This window comes from Balaenoptera borealis, assembly GCF_965194805.1.
Source record: "Balaenoptera borealis genome assembly, chromosome: 5".
NCBI classification, from domain to species: Eukaryota; Metazoa; Chordata; class Mammalia; order Artiodactyla; family Balaenopteridae; genus Balaenoptera; species Balaenoptera borealis.
Genome location: NC_138862.1, coordinates 53,727,188 through 53,754,397, shown reverse-complemented (window position 1 = coordinate 53,754,397; position 27,210 = coordinate 53,727,188). Strand labels below are relative to the sequence as shown.

The window sequence follows — 27,210 nt, the reverse complement described above, 5'->3', positions numbered from 1 at the left end:
TTAAAAAGAAATAGCTTTTTAATTTTTATTGGAGTAGAGTTGATTTACAATGTTGTGTTAGTTTCAGGTGTACAGCAAAGTGAATCATATATTATATATATATATATATATATATATATATATATATATATATATATTTTCTTTATTAGATTCTTTTCCCATATAGATTATTACAGAATATTGAGTATAGTTCCCTGTGCTATACGGTAGGTCCTTGCAGTTTATCTATTTTATATATAGTAGTGTGTATATATTAATCCCAATCTCCTAATTTATCACCTTCCCCACCACGTTTCCCCTTTGGTAACTATAAGTTTTATTTCGAGATCTGTGAGTCTGTTTCTGTTTTGTAAGTAAGTTCATTTGTATCATTTTTTGTATTAGATTCCACATATAAGTGATATCATATGATATTTGTCTTTGACTTACTTCACTTAGTATGATAATCTCTAGGTCTATCCATGTTGCTGCAAATGGCATTTTTTCATTCTTTTTTATGACTGAATAATATTCCATTGTATATATGTACCACATCTTCTTTATCCATTTCTCTGTTGATGAATATTTAGATTGTTTCCAAGGAAATAACTTTTTTTTAAAAGCAAAAGAATGAGAAATAATCTCATTATACAGAATTATAGGATAAAATGGCTTTCATTAAAACAGTATTCTATCTAGATATGTTGTGAATATTCTTGGCAACTTTTATTGAAATAAAAGTTTATTCATGTATTTAAGAAATACTTATTTAGCTTCTACCAAGTGCCAGGTACTGGTTCTAAGTGCTGGGATATAAACAATGAACAAATGGAAGTTCCTGATGTCATGGAGCTCATATTATCATGGATGATAGACAATAAATTATGTAATATGTTCAGGTTTGACAAATACTATGAAAAACTCTAAGAAAATAGGGTGAGGAGATGGAGAGTGATATAGAAGATGCTATTTTGTATAGGTTGGGCAGGGAGTAATGAATGTATCTGAATAGATACAGGGACATTTCAGCAGAAACCTACTTAAAGTGGGTGAGCTAAGGAAATATCTCCAAGAAGAACTTCATAGGCAGAGGATGTGTAAGTCCAGAGGCACGGAGTGGAAGCATGCTTGGCATTCTTAACATCAAGGAGGCCAAGGTGGATGGGGTGGACTTTGAGAAAGAAAGTAGCACAGAATATAAAGTCAAACAGGGTGGTAGAAAGTCAGATTATATGGAGGTCTGATGGCCATCGTGTTCTGAGTGAGATGAAAAGTTGTTGGAGGTTTTGAGCAGAGATGATGTTCTATTTCATAATTAACAGGATCATGCTGGCTACTGTGTGGACAGAAGGTGATAGCAGGAAAGAAGTGGAAGCCAAGAAGCCAGTATGGAGCCAATGAGCAGTTCAGGTGAGGGATGATCTCGCTTTCTGGGTTTCTGGCTGAGTAGTTCTTGGGTACATAGAAGTCCTCAGCTTTTCTGAATGTTTTGTGTCTCATGAGATTTCTTCTGTGGCCTGAATGAAAGTCTCATTTGGTTATTATCCAAAGCAACTATGAACAAAGCTGCCTACCCTGGCTTGAAATTATCTCCAACTTATTGCCTATGATGGGAAAAAACATTATAAAATTTGACAAAAAATAATTTTTCAATTTTATTTCCATCATTTTGCATATAATTCAGCCTTATCGAAGAATCATTTAGAGAGAAAGAATATTAGCATTTAAATGATTTACGTTAAAGTCTATTATACCTATTTAGGTCTAAGATTGATTTTTATTCTTATGATGTGGGAGAGAAGAGAACAAAAGGTCTTAGATTATGAATTTGGAATTGTTGAATCTTTTCTCTGCAGGACGTGGTGTTACTTATATGCAAGGGTCAAGTGAGTCCAGAAAACTAATGCAGAAAGAAGGACTTAGCCTCCAGGAAAATTTATATCTAATTTTGAATCTCTCATGGCAGCATTAAAAAAGAAAAATGAAAACAAAGAGTGGAAAAGAGGAGATTAGATAGCAGAGTAGATTGTTTACTTTCCTTTGCCTCCTGGATTTTCATTCTTTTCTTTTATCTCTGCAGCCTTGAGGATTTATTGGCACCCATTTCATTTGTCTTTCTCCAGGTTTAAAATTGAGGTGATGAGATGGAATATTACCTGTGTGCTTCGGAACATCCATGAGTGACATGCGATAGTTGCCTGGGAAACTAGAGATGAAATTTTATAAGCCTTTGAAATGCTTTACGTTTGAGAATTAAGCTCAGCTGAAGTTTAAACAGCATACTGACAGTGAGTATTGATCTCTCACATTATCTGTTAGGATATTTGAGCTGCAGATAACAGAAAACCCCCAACTCCAAGGGGTTTAACCAACAAAGAAATGTATTATCTAATATAACTGGAAGTACACAGGTAGAATGAACTCCAAGTGTGTTGTAATGAGAAGCCTAATATAATCAAGGATCCAGCTCCTTTTCTTCTTTCTCCTCTGTTGTACTCAGCTGCCGCCTAGGGCTGGTTGTCCTTATGGTTTCAAGATGGCTGCCAGTGACATCCTGAGCAACATTAATGCTTATTAACTGCCAGCAGGAGAGGAAAGGGGAGCTTTCTCCCTTAAACCTAGAAAATATTCCTTTTCTTCAATCTGATTGGGAAAACTTAATTCACATGTCTACCTCTAGACTAAGGAAGGCCATGATCTAAGTGGCATAAAAAAATCAAAACCCTCCTTGAGGACTAGATATATTGTGAATCTCTGGATTAAAAGGGCTTCTACTAGGAAGAAAAAAGGGGGGAATTGGGAATTAGGCATTGTATATATCATACAATGGAGAGGCAAGAGTTAACAACAGATTCTACACTGGAAAAAATTTTCAAGGAATGGAATCTGCCCCAAATTTTGTTATTCTGTCCCTTGTCATCAACACCGTGGACATGTATCTCCCTCACTAAGGATGAAAAGAGAAGGGGAGGGAGTTCTGGTGAGTCCAAAGTTTCTCCTTTCTACAGTATTTTGAAGCACTTCATTAAAGAACTTAGAAATAGTTATTTTAAAACATAAGTGGTTCTAAGGTCTTTGTTCAGTATCCAAAACTTAAAATCAATGAATACTTGTGATGTTATAATAGTGGTTTGTTGCTTATAATTTCCTGTATTCTGAATTCTTTATTTAAGATACCGGTAATAATTTATTTCAGCATCTTTATTAGCTGTATCTATAGATATAAATATTAGTAAACAAACAAGGCTTTTGAGACATTTTCCCTTTTATTTTGGAATCATGAAATTTTCTTTGTTAAAAATAATTTTAGCATATTAGAACCCAACCATGCAACAGCAGCTATATGACAAACTTGCTTTATTGCAATTTATTTATAAATAATTTATTTATGTATTAATTTTCTATTGCTGTGTAAAAATTACTGTAAACTTAGTGGCTTAAAGAAATGCAACTTTATTATCTTACAGTTCCTGTATGTCAGAAGTCTGGGCACAGTGTAGCTAAGGTTCTCTGCTCAGGGTTTCACACGGTTATAATCAAGGCTGCAACCAAGTGTTGGTCACACTGTCATTCTCGTCTGAGGCTCCATGTCCTCTTTCAAACTCATTAAGCTTGTTGGCAGAATTCAGTTCCTTGTAGTTGTAGGAATGTCCCCATTTTTAAATAATGTTGCCAGGGATCCCTCTTGGCTCCTAGAGGTCACTCACAGTTCCTTACTAGTGTTTCCAGACCAACAGGAGCATGTCCGACTTTGAGTCTCTGATTTCCTATGTCTCTAGACACAGATCTAAGGGTGCATGTGATTAGGTCAGGCCCACCTGATAATTTATCTTAAAGTCAGTTGACTGGGGATTGTAATTTGATGTGCAAAAACCCTTCACAGTAGCACCTAGAATTGACAACCTGGGAGAAAGTATGTGCACACTAGGGAGCTTCCAAACACAAAGGCTGGGCTTCCATCTCTCATTGGAAGATCCAAATATTGTTTGCTCGGGTCTCATGTGTTGGACACTAAATACTTCAGAAGAACTATTCTTCTCTCTCTCTCCTCTCCTTTCCCTCTAGCTAGATACAAATCAGTTGAATTTCTCCCCTATAGGAAAAAATATATAAAGAATTACCTCTGTAGGTTGCAAGGGCAGGATGAGAAGGAAGATGAAGATAATGAAAAAATAGTATTATGTCTGAAGAAAATAGGGAAAAATATAATTAAGGAGAAGATGTGAGAAGGAACAAAGAACAACCCAAAAGCAGGCATCCATGAGAGAGAGTTGGTGTCAGGGTTCTATGGGTTTGAGATAAAGTTAGAACAAAAGAAATCATTATAGGAGTATGAAAAGATGGAAAAAACAAGGCAGAGACATTAGAGTGCAAAGTAATAATAATGATGGCATTTGTGGCCATGGATTTGCTTTGAACAAGGCACTCTGCTTCTTTTTCCTAAATAATTTCCTGTGGTGAAGGAAGGCTGATGGCAGCAAATATTTGTGTATATATCTTGATCTTGTTAACAGTATTTCTCAACACTCACTTTGTTATGGTCTGGCTGCTGCTTTGAGGAGCCAGACAAAGCAGATAATATTACACTTAATAAACACATATGAAGGCCAAAAACATAGCTACAAATGAAAGAAGTTTAAAATAACCCAAGGTGGTCCTGTAGTCTCCTTGCAACAAACTGTTTGGACAAGAAAATGAGAATATATATAACCCAGTGTGTTTTTTTATCCTTTTTTATTTTTCAAAATACTAACAAGGATGAATATAATTTGAAAACAACTTCATAAATCCATTTTCCCCAGAGCACTGTAGAGTAAAGAAATATTCCATGTGGGTACCAACTGGTTCTTAGTTACTAAATCAGAAGTGATCAAATAAAGTTAATGATAGAGGGTTGGCTAAGCTGAGACTTTCAGTAGCATGTGTGTGTGTGTGTGTGTGTGTGTGTGTGTGTGTAAAATCCAATACAGATGTATTGCAAATATCTATCCTTTAAGCATGCCATACGCATCTCTTTTAAAATAAATCATGAACTATTGCAGAGTTAGTTTCATTTTAAGAAGAAGGAATATATATCACAAATTCAGGAGACCTTGTTTTGGCTTCTGAGTTTTTGATGCTCCTGAATCTTCAGGTTCTTAGCTCCATAAAAGAAGGGCCTACCAGCTAAGCAGCCGCATAGCACAGGGAGATCAGCTCTGTGCTTTGTGACCACCTAGAGGGGTGGGATAGGGAGGGTGGGAGGGAGGGAGACGCAAGAGGGAAGAGATATGGGAACATATGTATATGTATAACTGATTCACTTTGTTATAAAGCAGAAACTAACACACCATTGTAAAGCAATTATACTCCAATAAAGATGTTTAAAAAAAAAAAAAGAAGGGCCTAGGCAGAGGTTGAGAGTTCCTAGGACACCATCAGTCAGTAGCAAACAAGTGAGCGCGTATGCCAGGCTGCTCCTAATGTCCTCTATGAAGATCCACTTTTCTCTTTGACTGGACATTGTTGCCATGGGGTTATGCAGTTGACTCATTTTCATTTTGTTGGGGGAATTGTGAGAGTGCTATAAGGAAGGGAGATGAATGGGAAGAAACAGCTCTCTCTTTCCTTCTCTGCCAACAAGCTTTAGAGCATAGCAGAGGGATGATTCAGAATCCAACATACTTGTGACTCTGATGCCCATTCTAATTAGATGACTACTTGTTTGGGCTTTGTAAGACATCTCCCACAAGAATGAAGAGTATTTTTTCTGAGAATAGAGGCAGAGATATATTTGCAGGATTGTTAATAATAGCTGCCAAAGACAGCAATGATGCCAAGATTATTAGTCTAAAAGGAAGACACAATTTAGGCTAATTTTTTTGAATTAATTTACTAACTAAATCACCAACATTGACCTCAGGTATGTGCTCCTACTTTTCCCCCTGGCTTCTAGATCTGACTCCTTGTGTATGAGTTACCCTTCATGGATTACCAGGCATCATTTTTCTCGTCAAGTCCTCAGATAAAAGAAATGCCAGTGTTCCATTCCCCATATTTTTCAGGTTTAAGTGTTTGTTACTAAAGTACCAGAAACAATGACACTTTGTGGCTTTTGGGATACATATGGCTTTTCAAAATGCAGTTCATGAAAGCTTCCAGTTTCTGAAGTAGTGATATTTTTCATCACAGGGGATCAGTAGTCCTATGATTCTTTGGTTCAGGAAAGCTTGCCATATCATTTTGCAAATTTTGACTACAAAATACTGAAGGCAATCTTGTCAAGAGGATGTGTTCTTTCTGTTACTTGCACTTTATTTTGGTTGGGTCTCAGCTGTAATGAAGACTGGCATGGGTGATTCTGGTTTGAAAAGGTCACAGTTATACCAAAGTCTATATAAATATTTTCATCTTATTATGTCTCTACCACACAGCTGCTATTGAATTTTCCTGGGAGAATATACTAGGAGGGCCAAGATCCTTGTACCAGATTAGTGATAGCAGTTCTTAATATATATAGCTCTTGGGGAAAGAAAGTGATTTAATTCATAGTAGTATTCACTAACGCATAAGTAGAATCAAAATTAGCTGCTTATAATTTGTTAAGAAATCAGAATTTCACTTGGCAGTAAAAATTACTTCAAATATAAAATAATAATGCTATCATTATGCATCCTTTTTTGAAAATTTGTGAACATCAATGACTTGATGATGTTTCTGGAGAAAGGTCTTATGAGTGACATTTTTGTTTGTTGCTTTATCTTCATTTGACAAACCAAGTTGCTAAGTCCATATTAATGGGTTAAACTGATTTTTTTAAATTACATTTGGAATGCAAGAGTAAATTAAGAATTTATTAAATTAATTGGGTTATTTTATTCAAATGCTTCCAGGGTGATTATCATGATACCTAAGTAATCAGACTCAATCTAAATAAATTAATTCAATAAAATATTAGCCTAGTTTGTGCCTTAATGGAATCATTTCGTTAATACCGTCAGGAATGAGGAGAAAAGCTTCCAGGCATTCCAGCAGCGTAAATGTGGTCAATACATTATAGCCGGCAGCGGGGTTTACCAAGTTAAGGGGACTATGTTACCGATTAGAAAAGGCCTGATGATATCACTCCTCCATTTTACTGAGAAATGTAAGCCTCCCCACACTCATCATCCATCTTTTTCATTTCTGAAATCACTCTATAGCTTCTCCCTCTTTTCCATTTTACAATCTCTGAGAAAGAAATAATCTTTTTTCATTTTTTAAAAATTAATTAATTAATTAATTAATGGCTGTGTTGGGTCTTCGTTTCTGTGCGAGGGCTTTCTCTAGTTGTGCAAGCGGGGGCCACTCTTCATCGCGGTGCGCGGGCCTCTCACTATCGCGGCCTCTCTTGTTGCGGAGCACAGGCTCCAGACGCGCAGGCTCAGTAATTGTGGCTCACGGGCCCGGTTGCTCCACGGCATGTGGGATCTTCCCAGACCAGGGCTCGAACCCGTGTCCCCTGCATTGGCAGGCAGATTCTCAACCACTGCGCCACCAGGGAAGCCCGAAATAATCTTTTTTTAACCAAGACTGATCCTTCTTGCTGTGCTCTAATCCTACTCATTGTTCTGTCTTCTCTAGGGCTTTGATTTATCAAATATGTCCTTTAAAGTTATTTATCTATCTACATATATTTCTTTAATTTTTCATTTCCAACTACCTTCTTTCCCTCTGCCTGAAAATATACTTGGGATAAGCAACAAACAACCCCCTGAGAAAAATAAACAAAAATACAGACACACTTCTCTGATTATTGTTGCCCCCAAACTTCTTACTGTTTTATCACTTTCTTTCCATTTTCTTTTAGCAATCTTAGAAAATGAATGTACCCTTGATGCCTTATCTTCCATATAGTTGACTTATTTTGTATACTTAGGATTCTGTGCCTAATGAAACTGTGGTCTCAAAGATCACTAAACAGTTTTCACTAACACATTTATTTCATTCCTCTTCCATCCTGATTTCCAAGGTTGAAGTTTTTCTTGAAATATTTTCCTGGCCAGTGTTCACCATTTGCATCCTAAATTTCTTTTTTTTTTCTCTTCTCATTTTTTATTTTTTAAGAAAGACAGATTTAGGATTTTGTAAGAAATTACTGTTACATTTTTAAAAAATCTGTCAAGTACTGAAGTAATGCAATAAATAGATTTTTAAAGTTCAGTGTTTATAGACATATGTATAAAATAATGACTGAGTTAGAAGACATTAAATAATGTTGATACACACCAGGAAGGGATTAGGCAAGGAAAGGCACATCATTTCATCACAAGAAATAAAGACCATAGTTGGAAGTTAATGACCAGCCAAAGCTTTAGGTCTTGTGGTAGTTTTCATAGCTCCAGGGGGTCATTATGGTGGAATCTTCTTTATGGTACTTAGCTGAAATAAATAGATGGCAGTTGGAGAATTTTACTCTGGGACCCCAGTGTAGTGTTAAAAAGAAAGCACTGTTTCAATAAGCCTGTTGTATGAGGAGGGAAGGAACAAAAGTCCAAAATGGTTTGGTGATACTGAAAATCCTATTGACATATTAAGGAGAGTTAAAAAAAAAAAAAGTAACATAAGGTTAACCCTCTTGTCTAGCTGAACTGGAATTCTTGCAGTTACAAAGTTAAAATTCCATGTAAACACTTCCTTTCTTGTAAACAGACATAGTATAGGTAAACAACCGCGATATTTCACCTCAGATGAAGCTATATGCCAATATTTAGGGGAAAAGATCTTAGGTAATTTCCTTATTTTTAGATAGCCTAAGTCCTTGAAAATAACACTAATACCTCTGGCTGACTGGCTATCTACAACAGCAAAGTGAATAGAAATTTTGACAATGATAAGAGGTTTCCCAAAGAAACTAGAGTTTCCAGTTAAACACATACAGTTACTATACTGAGAAGTCCAACAGACATCAGCAGAACTTGCTTTGGGTCAACCCCTTACTACCAATTTTCTTTGACAAATTTGTGCCAAGAGTCTACCCATTTTCTTCTGTCTGGACTCTGAACCTAGATTAGTTTGTCTGAAAAATGGACTCACTCAGGTTCCATATAAATTTTAGCAGTATTAAGAAACCATCTGTGTGGATAAATAAAATGAATTTTCAGGATAAAATGGTATACACACACACACACACACACACACCACACACAAAGTTAAAAACAATTGGGGGGGAGATAAGGGAAAATATTAATGTAAAAAAATCATAAAAATGGCAATTGTAAAGCAAAAAGATTCCCACTCATGTCACACGATATGCCTTCATTAAGGTGTACTCTTTCCGGTTGGTATGAGGGGCCCCGACGAAGAGAACAGAAGCCATGAACTGTAAGGGAGCTGAAATGCAAGCCAGGCAAAAGGACCATCCGAATTCGCCAGACGCATTCTCAGGCAGCTCTAATTTCTGGTGGAGTAGTTCAGTTCCAGGAACGTAAAAACTCACTGAGCCCAGGGTACACAGACCCGCAAGGAGATGGAGAATGCCTGTGGCAATGGTGGGGTACAAGCTTTGGCAGATACAAGCACAAAGTCCAGTCAAAGCCTCAGAGCACATCAAACCTAGACTAACAAAAGGTAAAAGGAACTGGCAACGCCAAAGATAGGTCCGAAGAAGATCAATCCCACCGTTATAGTTTCCAGGATCAACAAATTTCTCCATGAACTGCTCATTTAGCATGAAACTCATGCACTTTGTGACCATATCAAATGACTCTGTCCTTTCAGGTGGGCTGTACTAGTATGTATCTTGGGGTACAGTGATACACCGTCTCCACAATCCCACTGTGCCATTATATCAGAAAAGTGCATCATTATAAGTCTTTTCATCTGCCTTATCACTAGCAAAGTCATTTCAGATGCTTTTGTTCAAATCACTGGAATTTTCTTGAACTGGACTTCGATACTCATACCAGAAGTCTGTGCCAGTTGCGGCCGCCATGTAGATGGTAGAAGTGAGGCTAAGCACACAAGCAATTACAAATGCTGTAGCAAAACGGTGATCCATTCTGGCATTCAGACTGCTTGCCCAGCCTCCTGCTCCACCAGCTTCCCCCTCAAGCTCAAACCACAGCACCCTGCTCTCCCCGTGCCCCCTCTGGCGTGCTTCCCTGCAGAGCCCGCCCCCTGCACTCCAGTGCCTCTGTCTTGGCCCTCACCCCGGCCGGGCTTGGCCCAGCACTGCCTCCTAAATTTATTTTATTTTATTTTATTATTTTATTTTATTTTATTCTATTCTATTTTTTTTAACATCTTTATTGGTGTAAAATTGCTTTACAATGTTGTGTTAGTTTCTGCTGTATAACAAAGTGAATCAGCTATACATATACACATATCCCCATATCTCCTCCCTCTTGCATCTCCCTCCCACCCTCCCTATCCCATCCTGCTAGGTGATCACAAAGCACCGAGCTGATCTCCCTGTGCTATGCAGCTGCTTCCCACTAGCTGTCTATTTTACTTTTGGTAGTGTATATGTGTCCATGCCACTCTCTCACTTCGTCCCAGCTTACCCTTCCCCCTCCCCATGTCCTCAAGTCCATTCTCTACGTTTGTGTCTTTATTCGTGTCCTGCCCCTAGGTTCATCAGAACCTTTTTTTTTTTTTTTTCAGATTCCATATATATGTGTTAGCATACGGTATTTAAATGCTGGAGAGGGTGTGGAGAAAAGGGAACCCTCTTGCACTGTTGGTGGGAATGTAATTGACACAGGCACTATGGAGAATAGTATGGAGGTTCCTTAAAAAACTAAAAATAGAACTACCATATGACCCAGCAATCCCACTACTGGGCATATACCCTGAGAAAAGCATAATTCAAAAAGAGACATGTACCACAATGTTCATTGCAGCACTATTTACTATTCCAGGACATGGAAGCAACCTAAGTGTCCATCGACAGATGAATGGATAAAGAAGATGTGGCACATATATAGAATGGCACATTACTCAGCCATAAAAAGAAACAAAATTGACCTCCTAAATTTCTGAATTCACTATTTCTTCCCTCTTACTTTCCTTTTCCACTCACTTTTACTAACTTTCAAAGCCCTGGCTTTATCTGCTAGCCAAATTCAGGAACTAAATGAAAGTCCTGACTTTGTTTCGCTTCACTATTCTCTACATTTATTTTCTTGGTGACCATATGTGTTTTCTTAATCACAAGATCATTTCTATTCTATTGAGTCCCAAGTCTATTTACCGATGATCTAACTTATTCCTAGGATGCTAACCTTCATTTTTAGATAGGAATAACTGGCTAACACCACAATTTCAAAAATCTAAAATTTAAATCGATTGACAATATCTAAACTTAAACTTTTAAATTTTTTTAAACCTTTTTTTTTTTTTTTTTACCCCCAATCAACATTCCCAAGATACAAACTTGAAATCTTGGTGACAAAGTTTGCTTCTTCTTTCCTCTAACCTTACACATCTACTTAGATATCCTGTCCATAGATGAATTCTCCTAAGTGTTTCATTTATATTGTCCTTTCTTTCCATGATTATAGCCAACATTTGAGTTCAGGATTTTGTTACCTCCTAATATATTGCCTTATTTAATATGACAGTTTTCCAATAGGGTACCCTCATTCAATGTCTTGTTTATAAGATTGGTATATACTAATAGCCTCTCCTTCCCACTGCTTTATCTCTAAATCCCATGAGATGATGGTGCCTTTCCCTACTGTTCTTCTGACACTTCTCTCTCAATAAATGCTTTTTCATTCCTATAGCACAGTTTGAAAATATCACTTTTTTGCCAAGATGACTTTATACATTTTTGATTTGTAACCCAGTTGAAGAACAATTCTTACCCTTACATTTATTTGCCATAATCATTAAAGCCACCAACATCATATCTGAAACCAAAACAATTTCTAAACTATAATTTTTTTTCTACTTTATAGATACCTGCTCATTTAATTGTCAACAAATCTATGAAATAAATATTTATATTTCCCCTTGTTAAATGGTGGAGCTGTAACTCAGAAAGTTAGCTACTCAAGACACAGAAATGTATCCTTCAGGGTAGGGAGTGTAATAGACCATGGTTCCAGCTGCTGGGCTCTGAAATCCATCACCATTGTGCACCAAAGTCATAGTTTCTAAGGGCTGCTCCTAATCAGTTACTGGGAGATACAGGACTCTTCTGACAAACAACTTTGGCTCAAAGACTCCCTACCGATTTTGTAGAAATTTCCTGAGCCACACTGCAGTCCTTCCTTCCTTCTCTTTCTCTTTAACAGGTGGCAGACCTAAATCATAGTCTGACAACTTTCTTGATCTTCTCTGGCTCTCTCCCATTTTCCCTCATAGGCATTTACTTCAATCAGCTGTTGTATGGCTAAATCTGTCTTGGTATGTGCTTCTCAGAAGACCCAGTCTAACACAGTCACACTACTACTTAGAAGCTGAGCTAAAATTTGTACTCTGGATATCTAGTTCCAAACCAAGTATACTTATCCACTAATATATGGTCTCCATCCACATTTACAGATTTTTACCCATCTTTAGTCCACCACTCTCCACCCAAACCAGGCTACTATCCATTTCCATTTCATTGCTTTCCATTTTGAATGCCTTCCAATTTCCCTCTCAACATATAAGTTACTTTTCAAGGTCTATTTCAAATATTACCTATCCTTTGAAGCTTTTTTAAAAAATCATTTGCCCTAAATTGAATTCTCTTTTCACGGTATCTCTACCTGTGCTTCTTTTATTAGTTTAGGGAATATTTTAACATTTTGTGTAAAATAGTGCCAAAATATGTGTTGGCTACATTCTCATTTCTACAATTGACTACCTATATGACTTTAATTATGAGTCCGTGAGACATGGTGCCTTATATGCTTCACTTTCTTCAACCTTACAGTAAGCAGATATAAATAGAAACAATTTCCAAGCTACAAAAATAATCTTCATAGTGCTGAGATCTCATGAGACTTGAAAATATCTACTATAGCATTTGTTTTAAAATAATGGCTTTTATTCATTAGGATTTCTATAGCAACAATGAAATAACTTGCATGATATTACCAGTCAATTATAAGATTCCTAAGAGTAGCTATTTTTTTTACATTGATGATCTCTCTCTCTCTCTCTCTCTTTCTTTCTAGAAGAAGAAATACCATATGCATCCATTTTTCTTTTCCTATATTCAGTTGACAGGAATATGAAGAACACAATATTTCCTTCAAACATAGTTACAAAGATAAGTTGATTCTACTAAAAGTAATTTGGATCTAGACATTAAGCATCTATAGCTGCTAACATCACAAAAAGAAAGATGACTAGATGTTGTCTCTCTTGATAGAACATACAGCTATGGAATAATATTTTCAAAAAATAAAATGTAGGAGGAACTTAAATTAGAAGACATCTTTAGATCCAAATGCAAATTTAATGATATGACTAATGAACATGTCAAGTGACAGTACAGGGATGCAATCAGCACCTATGTTCTTTTCTCCAACATTTAAATTGCAAGTGAGAAAAATAAAATTGAAGGGGATCCTTATAGATTAAAGAAGATTTAAACAACATATCAACCATTTGCAATGTGTGGTCCTTATTTTAATCCTGATTCAAACAAGTGTTAATAAAAATAACATATATGAGACAATTGGAACTTTGAACATTTAAGCAGATGTTCAAGGATGTTAAGGAGCTATTGTAAGTATTTAGGTAATAATGGTTTTTAGGTTTTTATTTTTTTAAAGAGACATTCTTTAGAGATACATACTAATATATTTATTGTTGATGGACTATGGATACATAGGGCTTTATTGTGCTATTCTGTCTATTTTCTATGTTTGAATATCTATAATAAACAGCCTAGTACAATTAATATAAGATAAAGATAGTGGCTGATTGGATAAGCAACAAAGGCTAACTACCCTTTTTGCTGACTCTCTCATAGTCAATTTTTGATCCTCTGTATTAGTCTGCAATACAGATTGGTCTCTGTTAGTTCCTACCACAGTGATGAGGCCTCAGAGAATAGTCGTAAGCATTAAATCACAAGTTCCTGCTTGATCAGACATAAAGTAATATTATTAAGTGAAAATGGGGATTAGAACAGCCATGAGGTTCAGAATACACCTGTATTTTGTCAAAACATTTTATTCCTAGATGGAATAGTGAAATTACTGTCAGAAAGATTTTTTTTTAACAAACAAAGAATCAAGATAAATATACTAGATGATTTCACGAAATAGTATTATCAAGACTGATATATGCCCACCTTTACCAGAGGGATAAAACTGCTAAACAGACCAGGATACCTGTGATAACAGCCAAAACAGCCCATTTCTATTAAATAAGGCCAGGATTATACTGAGCAATTTTTGCTGTTTGTCTCTTGTATTTCAGACTCGAGGCAGACCATTTTTGTTATTATATTGTCATGTGTTTGGATGCACAGGGCATAGTTTGTTTATCATTGCATCTCTCCACCAGCACAATTTTGTAACATATAATTGGCACTTAATAAATATGTATTAAATAAATAAATAGATAAATAAATTCATGTGACTTTTACCTTATATTACATTCATTACATTTTATATTAGCATCCTTCTGAGGGATTCAGGATTCTAAATAGTGAGCCATTAATTAAATGCAATAGTTTCATCAGTTTTATATTGATAATCATTAGCTTCAGTGTCAAGGGTGCATTTTCTAAGTAGATCTGCATACTCCAAGGCTGTAGCCTATCAGGAGTGTATAGAATCACATAGTGTAGAAAATAGAGTGTGGGTTTAAATCCCAGCTGAAGATAATCTTTACCACACTGACCTATTTGCTCTTTCCCAATGGTGACAGCTTTTTGTCTTCCATGTCTTTGCCTATACTGTTCCCTCTGCCCTGAATGCTCTTTTTCCTTGTTTGGCTAAGCATTACTTTTCCTTGAAGACTCAACTCAGACCATGCCTCCTGGCCTGGATGAGATAATGCCTTTTTTCTGTACTAAGAGACAGATCAGGTTTGCCACCATAGAGCTTATAGCCCTGCAACATAATCATCTATTTATTTGTTTCTCCCCCAGCCCTGGTTGCTACTCGACTTCATCTCACCCCAGAACACACACACACACACACACACACACACACACACACACACACACACACTCACTAAAAAAATATCTAAGAGTAAGGACTATGCCTACCTCTTTGTATCTTCAGTGCCTAGAATAATGGATGACACTCAACTGATGCTCAGTATATCTTCACAGTTGTTGACATGACTTAAAATTAAATAATTGTATGAAGTTGTGTTAAACTTTTGTTTCCCATTTAAGTGGAAATTTTTTCTTCGTCCTGAGATAAAACAAACATATACCTCAAAGTGATATGACTTCTATTGGTAATAAAAGGAGAGTCACCTTCACAACCAATTTGACATCACAATTACCTGGTATGATTTAGGGAGCATCAAAAGGACCTAGCCTTCCTACTCGTAAATAATATTATGGCTGTGACACAATGCCTGAAATAACCATAATTATTCACTCTTATAGTTTAAGTAGTAAGTGCTGCTGTTACAGTAAAAAGTTAACTTACAAAGGGAAACTTGTTTGATAGTTCGCTGGGCAGCATGGCATTTAAGTAATGAACATAAGCCAGATAAATTTGAAAAGAGGAAATGAATTCCAAATACATAGAGAATGGTTCTATGGTAACCCAAGAGCATCATGAGGACACAACTCTAATAAGTTGTTCCTGGATTATAGTAGGTACTAAATATAAACTCGAGGACACAACTCTAATAAGTTGTTCCTGGATTATAGTAGGTACTAAATATAAACTCACCAATTTCCCCTAGTACCAGTTCTGAATAGAACCCTCTTAGTGATGCTACTGACTGGAGATGGCAGTAAGTCATTCAAGAATTTCCTAAAATTCCATCAATCAAATACCACTTTACTAATTTTTCCATATCTGATAAAGCAATATGGACACTTCTTTGGCACCAAGAGACTGATACACTGAAGTGCAGAGTAACTTCAAGAAGCCTGGGGTAGGAGAAGGGAATGAACGAATGTACTCTAGCAATTTAAAAAGTCAGTTTTTAAAATTTTAAATAATCAGTTTTGTTATTTGTATGAGCTTGCATCTAATATCATCACTGTTACAAAAAAAAAACATATTCAAGAGCATAATCTCAAATTAGAGTTGGACAAATGGGAGCTACTATTCTAAAGCTTAAAGCTCTCTTAAATCATAATATTTTAATAATATCAGAGCCTCCAAATTTTAAATCTCCATGGTTTGTTGAGTCTGGTCTGTTGAGCTCAGTTCTGGCCCAGTTCCCACACATCACAGCTTCCTTTAGCATTTCAGTTTTGCAACATGTGGTTCATGCTTCTTTTCACCTCTGCATAAAATGAGCTAGCCTATCATTTTAACTATTTATCCCTCAGGGTATTTTTGTCACTCAGTAAATATTATTTAAAGCTAAAGATGATAGTTTTCAAACATCTATCTATAGAATATAACATACATTGCTCATTTGGATAAATGTGAAAGCTGATTTTTTTTTAATATTCTTTTTGAGTGTCTCTTAAAGTGAAAAGGAAAATTGAGTTCAGCCATCTTTCCATATTCAACTCTTGTTCTTTCTCACCTTTCTCATGCCTCTTGTAATAATCTGTCCTGTCTTGTCTTTAGGTTTTTTCTTTTATCTTTTTCCTCACCTTGTACTTTCTTGGGTGTCTTGTGTTTACATATTTTCTAAACTGAATCCATCACTACCGCAGAAAGTAAATTCTTTTTAAAATACTAGAATTTTGCAAGGAATTTTTTTTTACAAATTTTTATGAAAACATCATGATATTTGTGGGAAAAATTTAATACAGTAAATTAAGTAGAGCAAGTCTACTGAATAAGAACAAATAAAACATTAGGCTACTTCAGCTTGGAAGCACAGAGTTTAAACAGTGACCTGTATTCATTTCATAAATATTGATTGAGTACCTTTTATATTTCAGATCCTGTATAGGTTTTGATATAGAACAGTGAACAAAAGAAATACAATTCCTGCTCTCATGGAGCTTGTATTCAAGTATCAGTAAAAAGTATGATGATATTTCTGGTCATAGGTTTAGAGGGTGTGAAATGTAAATAATTGGGAATAGGGGTATTTGAGAAGAAAACAATACAAAATTAGAAATACAAAGTTGGATATATAAATATTTATTTAAAACTAGAAAAAATTCACAAATTTTAAATTAAAAAAATTTAAAGCTGATACATGCCACAGGCATTATAAAATTCAGGAAAATAGTAACACTTCTACTAATAAACTGACATACAACTATGACACTTTTTTTCCCTAAAATTTTGGCTGTATACTTTTTATAGCCTCTTCATACATTAATGATTTTATACCATTTTCTGCAGAGAGTATAGAAAAAAACTCAGGCTCTTGTCTACAATGAAAGAAATAAGTTTGTTTTATTATTGATAGTTTAGAAAAGTTTCAGTTTTACAACTCACTGAGAAATGTAATGCTAAGGTGCAATTTATTATAAAAGGATGAAAAATACATGATTCTTTACACACTGACATACTCCATGGTACAACTACAGGTTTGTTCTCTAAAAATTTAGGAATTCTAATCATTTCTATATAATCAAATGAAAAGAGCTATTTATTGTGCACTTATAGTAATAGATACTGTATTATTGGGTATATGTGCAGTAATAAAAATAATTTTTTCACTGAATAAGCATGAGGGAGAACTGAGTCTTCTACTTAAATGTTTACATGTCTGATGATTGCGAGAAGTTCTCACATACCACATCCCAAACCTGTTTCTCTTCCATAGCCCACATATTTCTAGTGCTTGGTACTGTAGGACTCATTCATCTCACAACCTGACTCCTAACCATGCACCACGCATAACCACTGCATAACCATACATAACTCACGTACTTTAGCACCATGGGAGGCTAACACTAACTCAACCCTTCATGGAAGGGAATGTGAACCACATACATACATCTCATTAAGCCCAAACTAAATGTATCTCCAGTGAAATTTCCACTTAGTTGAATTTACCCTTAATTGGATTCCAGGACACGAGGGGAAGTGTGCTCAAAGGAAAGTCAGAGTGGAAAGAGGCAGTTGTCTTACACAATTGTGGCTAGAATCTACTTTTGCATATTTCACAAAAGCATTGCTAGAGCTGAGCTTCGGAAGAAGCTTGAGCAAGTGAGAGGCTCTGGGGTTTCAGCTACATTAGATTTACTATAAATCTGTTTCTGTGGTCACGAATGAATTGAACAAAGCTGTTTTATTTTTCTAGAGCTGACATTTCCATAGATACAGCATTAATCTTACCTATCCAAGGTAAACTCAGTCATACCAAGTTTAACACTTAGTATCATTCAGTTAACTTAGCATTTTCCTGGGTGGAGCTCTCTGGAAGTGATTATATATGACTCTTGCATTAGAGGAATATGGATCCAGAATTGTCCTCTATCCACACTAGCCTCCACTGACAGTACCATCCCACTTGGTTCCCACTGTCATATATTTGCACCCATTGTTGCTACATGTGGTGTCCAAGTTTGTTCTACATCCACTCTCTGAATCTGCTCTGAACCTGGTGGCTCTCTTTCAGCCACTTTCAAGGTTCTCTCAAATGTTATAGATACAATTCAGGTGTTTCCCTTCCCCACAATGGGTGGTGCTGACAATAACACGCTGCCTGTGAGCCCACTCACCATCCCCATCTCTCAGCACTTGCAATTCCACTACTTTTTCAACTCAGTTGAAGAGGAATATGTCTAAGAAGCTAGTAGTCTTTCCGGTCTTTGCTCTGAGATGCTTTCTGTGCTCTTGGATTCCCTTTAACTTCTTAGAGTTTCTAATACATTTGCTCCTCTAAGTCTTGGCCTGGAAATTTGGACACTGGGTCCCCATCTCAGCGTAGTTTTACTATTCAAATCAACCTTCTTTCATAGGCAAGTCAAACTTTTATCTCCTTCTAGGATAGATCTAATTGTTAGGATGCATCCTACATTCTTTCCAATTCTGTCTATGTCTAATAGTCAAGATTTAAGAAATTAAAAATCAATTTTTTTCTGTGAAGCATCGACTTTTGCAGTTGAAAGTCCTGATTTCAGAATATGTTTCTCTGCCATTAATTAAAAAGTATCTGTGGGGGAGTTCAATGGATTTTTTCCTGGACATTAAATACTTTTCCTATTAGGCAATGAATGACACTGGAGTAATTAGTGGGGTGTCTTGGAACCATAAAACAGTGTGGCCATAAAAATGTCTCTGTTTAAAATTTCCAAGCCTTATCCTGCTATGACTAAAAGTGATGAAAATGAGCAACTATAACAAATGCTAATATATTAAATATTGTACAAGAAGATACCTTTAAAAATATTGCAACAAGAAAAAACCATGGAGATACATTTAAAATGTATAACATGAAATACTACTTCAACTAGATAATAACACTGAAAAGACTTGTTTTTATCAAAATTAAAATAGCTTTGTTCTGATTGTAAAATCACTTAATATTTATTTTAAAAATATCATATAATACTTTATAAAATTGCCCATAATTCCACTACTGAAAGATAATGCTAATATTTAATGCTCTTATTCAAAACTTGAAGAATTTCTTATTCCAAGAGCTAGGATAGGCAGAAAATGAAAATAAATGTACAAGTTCTTACAGCCATTTACAGATGAAAGTAATGGGTCTGTAAATGGAAAATGGAATATGTTTTACCATAAGTAATAACTATTATGACTTTCCTTCAGCTTATATTGACAATGTAGTCTTGGGCTGACCCACAGTCAGCATAAAATGGTTAATCAACAAAGCTCTGAGGAATATGGTGAAAGAGATTATTTGAAGGTATCAGAGAGATGAATTGTTCACAAAAAGAGGGGGATTCTTTTTATAACTTGAGCTGGAATTTGCCCCAAACTCCAGGGTAGTTTTTATAACTCTTCCACTGTCTCAGGCAAAGATAAAATGAAGAGAGGAAGTATGGAGGCAGTACAATGAGATAGGAAAGAAAAAAATCCTGGGAAATCTGGCAGCTATCTTGGGCCACTTTGGAAAATATATTTTGGAGGACAAACATTTTCATGCTTCAGTGTTACACAGATCTCTAGAGAAGTAGCAAATTAGGAAAGGCAGTAAATTGAACTTCAGCAAGAAAGTTGATGACAACTCTGAATTCAAAGTCTGACTTTTGAACAGTTGTAAAAAACAATATTGAAAAAATATCTCTCACATATTCATATAAAAGCCCAGAAACTCAAATATGCCTGCTCCAAAATAGTCTGGAATGACATGTGGAATAACAAACCAGGTCTTGTCATGATGATGGTGAGAAGGTCTCAGCAAGGCAGGACAGCAATAATCCTTTTAGCTTCAGCTAGTTTGGGGTGTTAAAAGTTCCTTATGTAAAATTAAAATCAGTATCACACATTACGAAACATTTATAGGACATACAATGTATGATATAATTTTATGATAAATGAAAAATGTAGAAAGTAAACCTCAGAGAAAGTTAGGCATAAAAGAGTATGTATGACCTGAGGCTTTTGTGGAAAATATCTTAAAGCAAGTGTTGTTTGAACAGGACCTGAGAGTTGGAGAAGACTGATAACTAAAATAGCTTTAGAAGGCTTTCAAAGCAAACAAAATTAAATTGTACAGACGAACATATTGTGATGTGAAGCAAGGGATACATGACAGATAGTGAGAAAGAAAATAGGTAGGTAAGGTGAGTCAAGCAATTTTTGTATAGTAAAAAAAAAAAATTAGTGTTGGGTCAGGATTTTACTCTTAGACCTAATTCTAACTTTCTGGTTGATTTTAGGCAAATCTCTTATCTGCATCTCATTTTCTTTCTCTGTAAAATGATGTTAGACATGGCAGTTCTAAAATTTGATGTACATGATAATAAAAACTAAAATGTATTAAATGCTTACTCTGTGAGCAGAGCATGCTTTTAGCATCCATTTCATACTTGCAACTTTATGAGACAGACTATGTTATTATTTCCATTTTAGATGTAGCAAAATTGATTATTGAAAAAAGTATTCAAGCTTATTTTATAGCTAGTTGACTAGGAAAAAATATGATGAAAGTAGAAAATTTTAAGGAAAATGAGTCAAGGTATTGTGTATAGCAATCAGTATATAATGCTGGAAATTTTGCAGGGAAGCAATTAGTTAAGAGCATATTCTAGAAATAAACACATGGATTGATGAGAGATTAGAATTAGGAGGTAAAAGTGGGAACACAGAAGTAAGATTTAGTCTAGGAGGTATTTCAATGAGTCTTATTGAAAAACCGTATGGATGCAAAAAAGAAGACTGGCAGAATGTGGCTTTGAAGTCAGGAATGCCTGAACTCTGACACTTTCCCTCTGGATCTTGAGTATGTGCTTAACCTCCTTGAAACTTAGTTTCCTCACCTATAAAATAAGAGTCAGGATACCTACCATGTCGGTTGTTTGAAGGATGAAATTAAATACCATACAATGTGCCAGTGCTACCCCTGGAATTCCTTAATTGCTAGCTATTAACATCATGCTGATGGCAGGTTTGGAATTTTCATCAAAGCATATTATTAACTGAGATACGAATGATACCACTTATTATGTATAGTATCAACAATATACATTTACTGAGCATTTCTTGTAAAATACAAAGAAGCCTGTGATGCTGACCCTTTATATTAATGTTTCACAATTTTCCAGCAAAGATAAGAAAAGTACATAAAGAGGAAACAAAAAGTCAAACCACCATATGATAGTGCAATAAGGGAATTACAGAGTACAATGAGAATTGAGAAATGAAAGAGCTTATTTTTGGCTAAGGGATGAAGAGCATAAAACCATGATCTAACTCTTAGAAAATGAGTAGAATTTCAGCATACAGAGATGGGATCATACCAGGTTTTTGGACTAGAGTGAAAAAAGACACATTATTAGGAAAATGACAAGAATACTCTGGTTAAGGTGGCTAGTGTATATTGGGAGCATAATAGAGGGAAAGTTATACATAGTTTACAGGTGGTTTTGAGTGATAGGCCAGCACTGAATTTTATCCTTCAAGAAGCAGGGAGGGAGGTGACATTTTTTAAAACAGAATGACACTATAAAATTGGTGATGTAAGAAGATTAACAGACTAAAAAAATTGAAATTGTGCTACTGGGGCAAGGTAATAGAATTGGTGAATTCAAGATAAAAAAATATAACTATTTTTAGCCATATGCTTTAAAACGGATCCTTTATTTGAGGAAAAATTCACCCCTCGTAGTTTTTTTCCCTCTAAATATTGATCTGTTGTCTCCTTTATAACCAGTTGTTTCTAAGGGTAAACCCAGAGTCCCAGGTATATAACTGATATCAAAATTCTAAGGAAGTGGGGTGGGGGGATTGTGAGTGGAAGGGGGCACATGGAGGTATCTGGAGGTGCTAAGAAGGTTCTTGATCTGGGCATGAATTATAAATGTGTGTGTTCATTTTGTGAAAAATGAGCTGTACACTTATCATTTGTGCACCTTCTGTATGCGTTTTCTACTTCAACAAAAAGTTTACGTTATGCAAAAAAAAAAAAAAAAAAAAAAAATTCTAAGGAAGGGCTGAGAAGGCTACAAAGAAAACCAGGAGTCCAGTGAGATAAGTGCATATGAATTTGTGTGGATAGTATTTTGTTAAGTTGGGATTCTTCTTCTTTTTTTTCTGGAGGCTTTTAGGCCAGGAATGTCCTCTATTGTTCTAAAAACATGTTATTCAGAGGAGAGCAGACAAAGAAGGAAGGTAGATGCATTATAGCATAGTTGTTCCTTCTCAGAAATCCTGGGTTCAGGTCCCAGCTTGCAGTAGTTCTATAATAATGGACAAGCTGCATAATTTCTCTGTACTCCAATGTTATCACCTTTAAAATAGGGATAATAATACTTCATAGGGATAGTGTGAAGACTGAATGACAAAATTCATTGAATCAACTAGAAGGATATCTACCACATGGTAAATATGACATAATATTTAGCTTCTGTTGTCTTTAGTATCAATTCTTTTTAGGTAGAATCCATTGTAATAGCTCAAGGATATGTTAATTATAGTTCAGACCAAAATGTTTAGCAGTAGAACTGAAAAAGTTGAGAATAAAGAATATTTTGGTAACAAGGCAGTGGGGCGGGGCAGGGGGGTGCTGGCAGTTAACAACATGATTTGGAATAAATAAAAAAGAATAATAGCCCTTGAACTCATAGAACTGAAAAAAAAAACAAAAAACAAAAAACTGTGGAGCCAGTCCTAAAAATCTACTAGTCCTAAAATCCGCTAAAATAAAAACTTGTGATTGGGGTTAGTGCTTGGAAATTGAGCCACAGATAGGGAGTTACTGTGGAATGCAGCATAGTCAGTTTGCTGTGGAAAATGAAATAGAAATAACCTAGAGGATGGAAGAGAGTCTTGAATAACACCCAGATGTACAGAATGCATTAAGAAAAAAGAGAAAAGATGGGACCAGAAGATTAAATGGAAATAAAAAATATGCTCTTTCAAAAGCCCCAATAAAAAAAATAAAATCTCATAAAATAAAATATGGTGATTTACATGGACTTAGTGTTCATTGCTTCAAGTTCAGGGAAATGGAGACTGAAGATAAAAAATAACTGGGGTTGGAAATTACCAGGCAAATGATGTCCCTTAAACACACAATATTATTAGTCATGTGAAACAAAGTCAGATATGGAGGAATATGTGGCCAACAGATAATAAGAAATAGAGGTCCAGTCATCTTTGCAAAAGTGAAGTAGGCAGAATCTGGATTTAATGGTAGCATTTAAAAATTTTTTGTGGAATATTCTGAAAAAAAAGAAAAAAAATAAACCCACTGGGCTAGAGCTTGTTTGATACTGGATACCATGAATTTGCAGTAGGCAAGATCCACATGATTTTCTGTTCTGCAGCCCTGGCCAATAAAGGAGAAAGTAGACCAGCGGGTAATCCAAGGTTCAGAATGGGTGCCCTCTGAATTAAAAACCATGAGACAGTCTTAGGGAGTAGCAAATATGGCATGAAAATAGATGTTCACAGAAGCAAATTAGCACCCAAATAAGCTCTAGAACTGGTCTTACTTCTTTTGAAATAGAACCAAGCAATGTCCTGGCAGCATACATTATAGTGGTGGATGCCTGATGTTTTATAAGCCACTTGATTGCTTCTTAAAGTTGGCTTTAAGCCTGAAAAGAATATGCATTTGGAGTCTAAGAGGGAACCAGTAGCAGAAGAACTATAGCAATTAAATCCATGTTTAGCCCTCTGCTAACCCTTTTAGCCGTCTCAGCCTGACAGTCTGCATTTGGCAAGGGAGCTGCTCAGTCTGCTTTGCTCTCTTGGCAAGGCAGCCATCTGGCCAGTTGCACCTGTTTCCAACAGTCCTACTACTCCCATGAGCCCTATGTTGGTTTAAATGAAGTGAGAGCTAATGGGACTTGAATTACATGTGGAAGGGGATGGAAATGTGTGAAAAGGAGGGCTAAGCAAAGCCAATTAGCTAACCTGGAATGGATAAACTAAACTGAGTAATTGGAAAGAATGGCAGAACAAGGTTAGACAAAACAGCAACCAAGATGATGAATGTTCTTCGAAAAAAGAAGCAGACAAGTTCATGGTCTGGGGGGAAAAACAAAACTCCATCTGCCTATTCAAGTGGCTCCAGCTTCTCATTCATATTAAAGATAATTCTGAACTGTGCTCTAGCAGCATTGTCGAAAGAAATTGCTTCAGGGAACAGGCTTCCTCTCTCCTAACCTCTGCTTGATGACTTGAGGTACATAATGAGCGCGGTGGTGCTGTCAAAGGAGCAAAATCGGTACCCAGAAAAGATTAAATTGAATGTAGGGAAAGCCTCCAAAATAACATATCTTTCCTCCTTGCAGAAACAATGACGATATTTTAACGTAAAAATTGCTGAAATGGTCTAGATGTGAATTTTGCTTCATTTTATATATCGTTTTGGACTTTTTCAATCTCTTTGCATTACTTACTGTTTTAGCCATACCTACTGCCCCACCCCCTGTTTGTACTAGTTCACACTAGCAAAATATATGTCACAGGATTAGAATTCCTATTGTTTTCTATACTGGAATACTGAGGATTGTACAACATGGTTATGTACCATACATGATATATACACTACTATGATAGTTTGTGAAATTTCACAACTTTATAATAGCTCTATGAAATAATTAACCTTAGATGCCCAGAATATTAAGACAGAAACCTTTTGAAATTACTTGCCCCAGAAGTTAATCAGCAAAAAACATAGTATATTGAAATTCAATGCACGTGTGCACATGTATATATGTTCAACTATCTAATTCGTTGCTAATTTTTCCTCAAAACTAACAAGTTACCAAAAAATATCTACATGTCTTAAATTTAGATTATTTTTGTTGATCAGCATGTCTCTGAGCTAAATATTTCAGAAAAAAAATGGGAAACTATTTTCTATGATTCCAAAGTTATATAACAAATCCACATGTGCCCCTACATTTACTGAGTTTTGCTTCTTCATGAATGGTCTGGGAAAGAGTGAATAAATTCTTTTAGAAAAGCTCAGTTGTGGCAAAATATAGACATTTTTCCTATTTTCAAACATTTTCTGTTTACTCTATAACTCATATAAACATTTGGGCACTTATCAAAATTAATCATTTTGGTACAAGGGAAAAGTTTTAGAATTTGAAAAGGCCAACTTTCAGTGGATGTGTGTGTGTGTGTATGTGTATGTGTTTAATGCCAGATACTGTGATAGTAGGGTATGAAGTTGGTGATTTTATGTCTATCTTCACATTCTATTTCTGGACTTCAAGTCTCCAACTCTAAAGATTTTCATGTGGGTATCATGGTAGCATATGATAAAACTCAGAGAGATTAACAAAAAGTCATACAGTGGTCTTCTTTGGGGTAGTTTGAGCTATACAGGTTTTGCTTTGTGTTTGTCCTTCATATGAACTCCTGAAATACATTTAATAAATAATGAAAAAGAGTACTATTAAAGTTTATAGAAACCACTATAATAAAGAAAAATTATTTTGACTTCAGGAATCTTCCACCCAGAGATTATCTTCTCTTTATCTTATCTGGCCCATCATTCATATACACACACACACACACACACATAAAATTATAAATTGACATTGCTTTTAAATTGGCCTAATGTGTTTCTTTTATCAATGACATAAAAAGAAGGCTTTGATTTAGAAGTGATAGCAGCCACCTAAGAAAAATTTCATTTATTCACTGTAAAGATCTCAAAATAACCCTACTCTATCTGGGATACTCTGTAGAAGGAAATAAAATGAGATTAACTGGGCTAAATGCCAAGAGCAAGCAGTAATTAGACAAGCCCAGAAGAGGTGCCAAACCTTCTACACTACCATAAAAAAGTGAAGAGAGACACTGAAATGGCACTGTGAACACTGCATTTGAATTTCACATGTTTTTCAAGATTCAAAGATTTCATTAACGTTAGGGAGAATTTAGGATAAGCCATGTAATAAAATACTTGTTTAGAGCTTAAATTCAGGTTTGAAAGAACTTAATGTAGATGTGTAGATTAATCAGGACACTTAAACTCAGAACTATATGAATTTTCTTTGTAAATTCTCGCTTATTTTCTGCAACTCACCTCTTCTCTGTATTTGTAGATTTGAAACTCTCTCCCTCCCTTTAGCTATTATAAGAGATGAATTCTGTGATGTTAATGAAAGAATTTGTAGAATTTGAACTTCACAAAAGCATATTATGATTATCATCATCTTCATATTTCAAAAACTTCTTCCAGACACAAATGGGGCCTCAAAATAGAAGCAAAATGAGACAAAGGATTAGTTGACTTGCAAATGAATTGGGAATTGTTTTAGAGAGACAGCTGTATATCTATCAGTAGATCATGTTATTTCAAGCATGGGATTGGCTTGAAGACAGTATACAGAATTTAGAAATTAACTGCAGTAGTGCCAATCCTACTTTTGCCTGTGGGGAAGGAGGGCAAGATGGATATATTTAGTAGTGTTGCATAGAAAACTTCATTGCTTCCGTGCCTCCTGGTAATTGGGCATCTCTTTCCTTCTCATTCTTCAAGAAAATGGAGACTTTACAAACATATCTTCCTCTATCGTTCCACCAAAATTAATAGTAATAATAATGAAGATGA

The 27,210-nt window shown here is 35.6% G+C and overlaps 1 protein-coding gene and 1 pseudogene across 2 annotated transcripts in view; one reads left to right on the top strand and one right to left on the bottom strand.

The window, feature by feature from the left end:
• The window catches only part of LOC309629284 (uncharacterized protein), a 1,158,831-nt gene that overhangs the window by 981,588 nt on the left and 150,033 nt on the right, over nucleotides 1-27,210 (top strand). Inside the window, exon 12 of the mRNA XM_082393108.1 lies at nucleotides 1,302-2,267. The gene's annotated coding sequence lies outside the window, so the exon portion shown is untranslated. The remainder of the gene's footprint in view (nucleotides 1-1,301; nucleotides 2,268-27,210) is intronic.
• On the bottom strand, nucleotides 7,253-26,167 carry LOC309629283 (claudin domain-containing protein 1 pseudogene; annotated as a pseudogene). The gene has a single exon. The product of its transcript is annotated as a claudin domain-containing protein 1 pseudogene (transcript).